The sequence below is a fragment of the Nipponia nippon genome, unplaced genomic scaffold, assembly GCF_047370975.1.
Source record: "Nipponia nippon isolate SJK-2023a ecotype South Korea unplaced genomic scaffold, ASM4737097v1 scaffold_16, whole genome shotgun sequence".
In the NCBI taxonomy this organism is placed as follows: Eukaryota; Metazoa; Chordata; class Aves; order Pelecaniformes; family Threskiornithidae; genus Nipponia; species Nipponia nippon.
In genome coordinates this window covers 10,910,002-10,918,417 of record NW_028262332.1, presented here as the reverse complement: position 1 = coordinate 10,918,417, position 8,416 = coordinate 10,910,002, and the positions used below count along the sequence as shown (strand labels likewise).

The 8,416-nt window shown below is 48.6% G+C and overlaps 1 long non-coding RNA gene across 1 annotated transcript; it reads left to right on the top strand.

Moving 5' to 3' along the window:
• The first annotated feature begins 3,608 nt into the window (after window positions 1-3,608).
• LOC148056260 (uncharacterized) lies at window positions 3,609-7,723 on the top strand. The gene is made up of 3 exons (XR_015703746.1): window positions 3,609-4,285; window positions 4,932-5,256; window positions 7,059-7,723. It is a non-coding gene; the product is annotated as an uncharacterized LOC148056260 (long non-coding RNA).
• Window positions 7,724-8,416: the final 693 nt, after the last annotated feature.

Here is an 8,416-nt window from a genome sequence, read left to right as displayed (position 1 = left end):
CATGGCTTAGTAGACTTCTTTAAAAATACTCACACATCATAGCAACTAAAAAAATGCATCTACCTCTTTTGCACAGTGCTCTCTGCAGTCCTGTAGCCTTTGGGACCATCTTGACACTCGTAATGTCAGTTGCTTGATAGAGGCTACCAGGCTTGTCTGAGAGATGTATAAATGTAGCCTGAGTCTTCGACTACTGCTTCAAACAATCAAAAACTGGCGTGAGACTTCATTTACTTATCAAGAACACTGTCACTTGGATTAAGGAAACTTTGAGAACAACAAGTCGTTAATGTCTTCCCTTAGTCTTGCAGCTGATAATTGTGCATTTTTTTTTCAAGAGACTCCTTCTGTAGATGTTTAACCTAAAATCTGTCTTGGAGCAAGTCTGAATCTGTGTTTTTTGCTAGGTATGAGGTCAGTACTGTTTCTGACATAAAGATCCTTGTTCTACTTAGCAGCTACTCATTCCTCATGCAGTTAGGTTAGTGGCTTCCTTTTTTTTGGGGGGGTGGGGTGGGTGGGAACACAAGCTACTTCATCAGAAAAATCACACTAAATTTTCAACAGCTTTAAGGAAAAATTATCTCCTAAAGAATCTTCCTGTCCCATTAAGCAGTGTAAGAAGGTGGCTTGTCCTCTGTCTCAAGGCCCTTACCATTGTTTCACTGTGATATTTTTGATAAAGGAGTAAATCAGCTTTCTTTAATTTATTTTTTCTGCAATATCTGAAAGTCCTATGTTTCATAGGAAGTAATGTAGTCTTTTCTAATCCCACCCAATAGCAAGAACCTTATTACAAAGGTCAGAAAAAATTAACTTGTTTTCACAAAGCCGTGTGCAGTTTCTGGAGCCTGAGCTGTAGCAAATACTGCTTTGCTCCTTGAGTAGCCTAGCCTTTACTAGGATCTGAAGATTTACCATCTCCTTGTTTGGGGTAAGATGAAACTGCAGCGGGTCTGTAGCTGCAGCATATGTTTGATCCATGGAGCTAGAGGGAAAATGGCATAACGTTTATCTAAAAATAGCTCATGCAGTGTGTGGCTGATGGGTTCTTGCTACCTCCTGCTTGGGTGTGTTGACTGAAACTCCAAGCAGGTGCTACGGCATACATGTTTGCATTTTAACGTACATATCCTGTCTTAGCGGCTCCTTGTCTGAATCTATGAGGTGGTGGGCACCTTTGCAATTTCTCCTTCCAGATCACTGCCAGCGTTTCGGAGCAGCCACGTATTACTGAAGAAAGATAACCTCTCTTCTGCAGAGACTGAAATTAGGACAAGCTTGAGGTCTAATTGCATTCAGCTGAGTGAGTGAAATGAGGTTTGGCCCAAGCAGAGGATAAATTGTTCTGGGATGTTAACATGTGTCACGTCTGATCTTTTGTTGCTGACCCACTCCAATAGGCAACCTCACAGAAAGACTTTTTAGATATTACTGTGTTTTGCTAATAACTTACTACTGTCAGCATAATGTTTGAAACATTGCACTGCTGAACATCTGCTTTCGAATATACAGGCATGGGCATTCCGGTAGTCAGCCCGTAATCAAAATTAAAGAGTATTTTTCCCATTAAATTGCTTCTGAAAAGAATGACATGCATAAATAGGAGGGCAGGTTTTTTTAAACAGCCTTTTATGAACCCCACCCTTAAGTTGGCTAGTACTGTAAGCAAAAAAAAAAAAAAAAAATAGTGATTTATGCTGCAGCCTCAAAGGTTTCAGATTGTTCATGTGCTTCATGACAGCTGAATCTACTGCCTCTTGGGTCAGAGGCGGTTGATCCAGTAATGATGCACTGACCGCGTTGAAACGTCAGAATTAACGGTCTGCTGGCCTAGATTCTCTTCCGTTTCAAGCAGGAGTGGGCAGGTGAATGTACAAAAGAGAACAGCAGAGGACAATGAAGTGATAAAGTCAAGTAGAATTCAGCTCTACTGCGAGCACTTCTTTCGTTAACCTCTTTGAGATAATTGCTTCTTGGCTTTATCTCTTGGCCGAATCTGCAAAAACGTGCTGCTAGAGGTCTGCTTTTTGGTGCTTCAAGCACTGCCTGTACATAGCTCTTTCTGTTCAAAATCGTTGTGTGGCTTCACTCAAACATAGATGCCCCCTTTGGACCTGTAACGTTTTCTTGGAAACTTTAGAACAAGTGAATGTCAAGATTGAGTAAAGACCATAAAAGTGTTTTTGGGGAATGTATCTTGACGGTTTTTTGGCAGATGGAGAGCAGCTGCGTACAGATTCAACGCAGATATTTTACTGGCGACGTGAGAAGTGTTATTTGTTATGTTGTAGGCTCTTAGCTCTGCCAGAGCTTCTAATCACGGGTCAAATTAACAAAATGTTAAGCCAGTGTCATAGTAGCTTGCCGCGCCATGGGTTAGATTAGGCAGAACCTGCTCCGTTCTTTCAGATTATGGATGGGAAGAGTAAAATCCTAATGTAATTTCTAACCTCAGTGAGGTAGGAGCGTGCATTCCTGGTGCAGCGGAATTGTGCGGCACTAGCATGACAGCATCCTTCTGGAGAGGAGGTCCCCCTCCGAGGCACCTGGCGGTTTTGAGGTACCCTGGTCTCAAATGGTTCTGCTTAGCTCCCGAGGCAAAAGGGCTGGAGAAGGCGTACTGTGAGCCAGAAAGGCCCGGAGTCCGACAGCAGCTCCCACTCTGCTTACAGCCACCAAATCTGAGCAAGGGGTGGGAAGCAACTGCTTTTATTTAACTCTCTTGCGAGTGCCATAATTCTGTTGCGTGTCGTGTTATCCATCGTATCATCCCTGCTAAAAAAGAGACTCGCAGGAGTCAGTTCAGGTGAAACTAGTCTTGCAAGCAGTTGTAAGCTGAGTGGTTAGGGCAAAAACCATTCACGTACTCCTCTTCCTCTGCCTTCAATTGTAATATGGTTCTAGAATGGATAAATAAGGTAATTCCCCCGCCCCCCGCCGCCCCCAAAAGAAAGCCCTGCATCTTTATACCAAGGATTCATAATATTAAATAACCTTTACCTTCAGAACAAGGATAGTCCTATAAAGCCAGAGAAGAAATTTGGAGGGTAACTTTCTGAAATCCTTTTGAAAGCTTGCTGTGTGCTCTTGTACTAGAAGCGTTTTGCAACTAGAATCCATCTGGGTATTAATAGGAGATTCAAGACTCCCTCTTGTGGCTGCGTTAAGCTGATCTTGGGCATCTGTGTGAAGATTTTGCCATCATGAAAGTCCTAAGCCTACTTCAGTATTGGTAATAGCAACTCGATTAGATGCTTTGTCTCTGCTACAAAATCCTCAGCTTGATGTCTCCTACATATCAAAACTCTTGAATTCAGTATGAAGTGAGAAGAGGAAGAAAAACAGTTTGAAAATGCTCCTGTCACCTCAATCACATTTGATGTGACCTAAGGAAGTTAAGGCAGAGCCAAAGTAGATGGAGGTGGTTGGGAAATCCCCGTGTAGGTCATCTTTGCTTCTCTGAATCCAGAAAGGGGGGGTTCCTGGTGCTGCAGAGAGCGGGATGAGTCTGGACCTGGGGCCAGTGCTAGCAGCGTGACAGGCAAACACGGGAAGCAGGTTAATGGCAATATTTAACTTAATGAAAAAATGCATTATTTCTTTTTATTGGGAATAGATATGACCTTACCAAATGGTCTTAATAATGTAACCTTGCCCTTCTGTTAATAGTTTTATGGCTATGGTTTTCCATGTGAATCGTTCTAGCCGGGGACTTGGTCTGAGCCTGTCCTAAGACACCTGCGTGGGTGAGTGTGGTGCACGTAGTACTTTGGTGAAGAGAGAAGATCTGAGAAAATACAGAACAGCAAACTAGAAGCAAAAAGTCTGTGGCACTGTTTTGGATGTTAAGGCAGTAAATCAGCCCATCGAGCAGAAGCAGATGCTGAGAGGGGGATGGTTCCCAGACCCCAACGGCAGGTCAGCAGCACAGCTCCCTCGGCGGTGCAGGGGTTATTCCTGGGTTTGGTTTTCTGCTTCAAGGACAAGTCCCTCCACTCCCTTACACGTGTTTCAAAAGCTTTGGCAAGCCTCGCGCATGCATGGGTGCAGGTTCCTCTTGCGTGTGGTGTCTGTGCTTGCCGAGAGCAATGCAGCGAGGGCAGGCAATGAGGAGAGCTGCATCGCCTGCCTGCTCCGCGTCTGCCTGGCTGGCTGAGAGCTGCTCCAGGCTACCGCAGGGCTGGGACAGCAGCAGAAGCTGCTGGGACACGAAGAGCTTTGCTGTACCTGACTGGATCCAGGAATAAGGGCTCAAAGACAAGAAATGAGAGCATTTAATAAGGTAAAAGCTCTTCTCTCTTGCCTGCATCCCAAGCATCTCCCCATTGCTTCTGCCCTCGCTGCCTGCGAAACGGTTTAGATCACGTTTGTCTGTTGCAGATGCCTGAACAAAAGGATTCCAACCTGCGTGTTCCTGTGCTCTTGGCTGGGCTGGCAAATGCAGATGGTTCAAGCGAGTGTTTCGTTCACGCTGTGTTCTGCAGCACAAAATGGCGAATAGCTTTTGCTGTTTTGATAGGTTTTAAATTAATTTTTCCCTTCTCACCAGGGGAAATGAGGGCTGGGAAGAACGGCCATGCCTGTTGCTTTGTTAAGCTCGGCTTTGGCTCCAATTCTGGCACCAAGAATGGAAATAAAATACAGGGAAGGGGAGCTTTATAAAAGAGCTATGGGTCTGCTCCCAAGTTGATAGGTTAAACCGTACAAAACACTGACTCTGAGGCACTGCTCTAATATTTGTGAAATCAGCATGGCAGCTCTGTTAAGGGCTATGAGTCACCCTGAGGGTGGTTCAGCTCTTTATAAGTAGTAGCACAGCCTTCTGCTTCCATGCAAACGGGAGCGAGAATTTTAATGGAGTCAGAATTACCCCTTTGGTTAGAGCACCGTCTGACCTCTGCTTTGTTCTCGCTGCCTCCCGTTTACAGCTGCGTGCAGAGTGGAACCTGACCCATCTTTGTCTGGGAGAAAAGGACTGGATGGAGCCCTTCGACGGGAATCCCATCGATTGTAACCGTCCCCCCCACCGCCCCTCCTGTCCCCAGCGGCTCTCTCCAGACTCCCGCGGCTCGGCCGGGCCCGGCTGCTCCTGCGGGACGCGGTCAGGTGTGGCCCGACTTGGCTTTCGTTCGCAGGAAGCCGCTGACAGCGGGCCTGACCCTGGCCATGTGCAGGCAGCGGGAGGCTCTGCCGGTCCCCAGGCGCGGCCTCGGCGCTCGTGGCCAGCCTGCGCTCCAGGCTAAACAGAGGAAGGTGAGGGTCAGCAGCGGAGAGCTCTGCCCAAGACTCAGGAAGCACATTTTGGCAGAGGAAAGAAATACAATACAAGCAGGGAGGGAAACTCAGCTTCCATCCAACCCCCTCCAAGAAGCTTTTGGCTCCTTACAGCTGCTGGGGTCTTACTATCAGTTATTGGGCTCTTTATTGTTACAGGCTTTCATGTGTGTGTTTTCTGCCTTTTACACCGGCATCTTGCAGAGGGGAAAGAAGGAGCAATACAGGAGTAGCGCGGCCCGGAGGGCAGAGCCCTGCACTGGGGGACAGTCAACCCGGCTTCCCTTTCCTGCCCGTCGCCATCTCATTGTGTGGCCTTGGGGCATGTCACTTCCCTCTCGGCCCTGGCTCCTCTGTGGGATGGGGTGGTTCCACCCAACGGAGCACTCTCTGCTTGTTTACTTGTCTTTGTCCTTGTAAAACGCCTTAGAGGAATCTTAGGGGAAGCTCTGCGTGGCCACGGCAGGCGCAGACCCATCTCTGGGGGGGAGCCGCAGCCGAGCGCTGCTTTCCCTCCCCAGTGCAGGCCGTAGGAACAGGCACAGTGAGGGTGTGCGGCTGGGGAGAGAAGTGGCGGGCCCATCACCCTACCCTTGTCGCTCAGTCTGGCAGCTGCCTGCTGTTTGAAATGCTTTCCTCTACAGACTCTGCCCCTTCTGCCCTCCGTAAGCACGCCGGCAGGCAGACAGCTCTGTGATCGGGAAGGCAGCTGGAGCTCTCACCGTCTGAGGGACGGGAGATGAGAAGTGTCACGCTGAGCAGTCTTGGAAGGGTATTTCCCAAGTCTGAACACCACGGGTCTCTCCTGCCTCTCAGAGATCATTAGGGCAACACCCCGCTTTCAGCTCTGAGCCCTGCCTTGCAGCGGTGGCAGATGTGTGGGAACGGCTGCGTCCAGGGGGCCAAGGAGCGAGGGAGGTGGTTACCGGAGCGAACGTCCCCCAGACACGTGCAGCACCTGTGCACAGCGCTTGTCCTTGCAAACCCCGCTCTGCTCCCCGTCATCGCTTGCTCAGAGCCTTTGTTGCTTCTAACCATGAGTGAAACCAGTTGTGGGATGTTGTGTTCGGGGCATGACATAATCTGAGTCTGGGACCCCGCTGGAGGAATCCTTTTGAAGATTTCCTAGTCTGGCTAATTACAATAAAACTATGAAGGTGCTGCACTCTAAATGATTAACAGTTAATAGGGGGAGGTTTCTGCTTTCTTGTGCTTTTTGCTAGGAAACAAACCAGAGCGATTCTGGCTACGTCAGGGGCGTGCTCTTTTAGGAAGGAGGTCTGTCAGAGGCACGCTAACACATTTTCGCAAAGCCACTCTCCATCTCTGTGTTGCTGGTAGCAGATCATTTGATTAAAAATATAAGCTGCTTCCTTGCTCCTTTCTCTGCTTTCTCTGTATGTTGCCTTTCTGCGTTTCTTCAAGCTTGAGCAGTGACAATAGCCTGCAGGATTTATTTGCTCTTTATTGACATTTTCACTTTCTGATGCGCATCCTTACGTTACCCTGTAGAGTTCAGCTTGCATCAACCGCAGAGGAGAGGCAGCGTTAGCTGGGAATGCCCCTTCCACCCTCAATCCCTCTCAAAATGCCCATATAAACAATACACTTAAAATCTGAATTTGAATATCTACTTCCATATATAGTCCCATTTAGCTGTTATTGTCCTCAAAATATTTATTTGCTGCCCATTCCAGCATCTTTATCATATTTTTGAGATGATGTGTCATTATGTGTCATCTGTAACAAGTCCGTAGTGTCTCATTCTCTGCGTCGTACAGGTCTGCTGCATCTCAGCGTTCTGCTAACCTGTCCCTGCGCGCTGCCATCTCGTCTCCTGTTGATTGGCAAGGGCTGCCCTGGAGTTGTAGCTGGGTTGGTGTCACACCTATGGCTTCAGCATCCACGGTTCCTCGGTGCGAAATTCCGTGCGCTTAAACAGAAGCTGAGGGGTGAACGTATAGACACGGGAAAGCGGTGAGAGAGGTTCTGGGCTAAGCTGAAAGCTGATGGATGGAGGTAGCAGTGTGACACCCATGAGACACCAAAGCCACCAAGAATCTTGATAGCTTCAAGCTCCATCTTCGGGTTTCTTTCAGCCATCGCAGGCCAGCTGCCCCATGGATCTATGGGGGAGAAAGACCCAAGCCCGCAAGCGCTGCCGGAGCCCCGTGTCCACCTGTCTCCAGCGTTTCCAGAGTACAGGCAGCTCCCCAGGAGCAACCGGAGCTACTGGGTCCTGGCCCTGGGCCTAGCCCGTTGGCGGGATGTGGGTGGCTGGGCGCTGGTGCGGCAGGCAAAGCGCCGTCAGAACAAAACTGAATTGAAGTGATTCTTTTCCTCTCCCCTTGGCCTGCAAGGAAATCTTTTTCCATTTACTATAAAACATAGTCCTTAATAGTGCTGAAGTGTTCTACGTATTTTAAATAAACATGAGTGGATTTGAGCCCAGGAGGACATGAAAGAATGCAGCATTTGCGGGGTACCGGCCCGGCACACATGTCAGCAATTTGGCTGCCTTGTGTACTTTGGCTTTTAAAAAAGCATTTAAAAGTAAACAAATGAAGGAAAATCTGGCAGCTGGATTTCAAAGTAAATTGCTTTCAGCTGATATACCCCATTTCCAGCTTGCTTGGGTAGTATCAAGCCATACACATCCAGCGAGAAGAGCGAGCGGCCAAGGAGAAGAGCGGGGGCGGGAGGGAGAACAAAAGCAGGGAAGTTCTGTGGATTTAGTTCTTCCATTTCCTTCCTTTGCACCAAACACTCCCTGCCTGTCACTGCCCTCGTGTCAGACAGGCAGGGTAACGCTTCAGACAGCAAACCATGCTCCATCTTCTCTCAGCCCCTCTTTTGCTGGGCTCTGCCTCTCTTCCATCAGGCCTGGAGCAGGGATTGGATGGGATGGGATGGGATGGGATGGGATGGGATGGGATGGGATGGGGTCGGATGGGATGGGATGGGATGGGAGCAGCATCAGTGTTAGCTGGCAAAGAGCTGAGCCTTATGATCAGCTGCGAGCTAGACGAGTGCTTGAGCTGCTCCATCAAACCCTCATCCCTATTGCTCCCCCGCCGAGCATAGGGAGAGCCCCGTCCCATGGCCCCAAACCCCATGGACCAGCAGGATGAATCCATCC